Source organism: Poecilia formosa, unplaced genomic scaffold, assembly GCF_000485575.1.
Source record: "Poecilia formosa unplaced genomic scaffold, Poecilia_formosa-5.1.2 Scaffold830, whole genome shotgun sequence".
Classification (NCBI taxonomy): domain Eukaryota; kingdom Metazoa; phylum Chordata; class Actinopteri; order Cyprinodontiformes; family Poeciliidae; genus Poecilia; species Poecilia formosa.
In genome coordinates this window covers 54,311-55,535 of record NW_006800769.1, presented here as the reverse complement: position 1 = coordinate 55,535, position 1,225 = coordinate 54,311, and the positions used below count along the sequence as shown (strand labels likewise).

The 1,225-nt window shown below is 42.7% G+C and overlaps 1 protein-coding gene across 2 annotated transcripts in view; it reads right to left on the bottom strand.

Annotated features, from left to right (window-relative positions):
* LOC107834891 (amyloid beta A4 precursor protein-binding family A member 1-like) overlaps positions 1-1,138 on the bottom strand; it is a 25,831-nt gene extending 24,693 nt beyond the window's left edge. For both annotated transcript variants that reach the window (XM_016666875.1, XM_016666876.1), the window contains exon 1: positions 1,023-1,138. The gene's annotated coding sequence lies outside the window, so the exon portion shown is untranslated. The remainder of the gene's footprint in view (positions 1-1,022) is intronic.
* Between the last annotated feature and the right edge of the window lie 87 nt (positions 1,139-1,225).

Sequence of the window (1,225 nt, the reverse complement as noted above, 5' to 3'; positions counted from 1 at the left end):
TTATTAGGTGATCTCCCTGGTGAGGTCACTAGGCACCAGAGAGACACAAAGAACAGACAACCACACATGTTCACACTTAAGGGTGGTTTGGAAAGAAAAGTTACCTAAAAAATAGAGTGGAAGGAAGTCAGACTACCTGGAGAGAAATCAGACTTTCAGGACTCTGGAGTTTTGGGATTTTGTTTATTTCTGTTTTACTAAGATCTTACATCTATGTGTCCCTGTCTCAGCCCAGAGTCCCATCTTGAATGAAATCCTCCACCATCATTCCCATTCCTAAAAAAATCACCAATCACCTGCCTGAACAACTACCAACTAGTGGCTCTCACCCCATTGGTGATGAAATGTTTTGAAAGACTGGTTAAGAGTCACATCTTGCGTTCATTCCTCACACCTTTGATACACACCAGCTTGCTTATTCATTTTTCTTTTCAATCCTTATTTTGGACAAGTAAGGAAAATCTATTGGCACATCAGCCCCACCATTTTTTTTTCACCACTTGCCACTGGGCAGCACATCCCCACAATGCAGCTAATAGACACATTGCAATACATAAACACACTAGCGCACACAGACACATAAGCGTATTTCTTCCCATTAAAGACAACTCATAATCACAGCATCATCCAGCGCCAGTATTATCTATCTATCTATCTATCTATCTATCTATCTATCTATCTATCTATCTATCGGGATAGAGACGTTGGTCTGACTATCTGAAACAGGATCTATGAAAACTAACTGCGCCGATTAAGGCGCTTAAGGCCGATTCATCCAAGAAGGCATCAAAGGAAACCAGCTCGTCGTTGTGAATAGGATGTTCTAGCGTTGCAGTCAATTTGGATCTGAGGATAGTCAATCTTCGGAAAGCCAGCGAATATTTTTCTGTAACTGCTCCGTTAATCAGCAATGTGGGCGGAGAAAGAAACCCTTGTCAAAGAACACAGCTTGTTGGGATATTCACAGATTTTAGGTCTATTAGACAGTGAAAGAATTTCAGTAGATTTTTGGACAAACTCACCAGCTGTAAGTTGGAATGTTAGCATTGTGTAGCGGTTTATTCCACCACCAACACGCGGTTGTTCATCATCCACGAAGCGACTGCTATGTGGAGGAGAAGGGGGGAGGAGGGAGGAGGGAGGGGGATTTTCCACCAAGAATCAAGCCTTTGTTTCGGAGCATCTGGAAAGACCTGATGTGCGTTTGTGTGTGTACGGTTGTCTG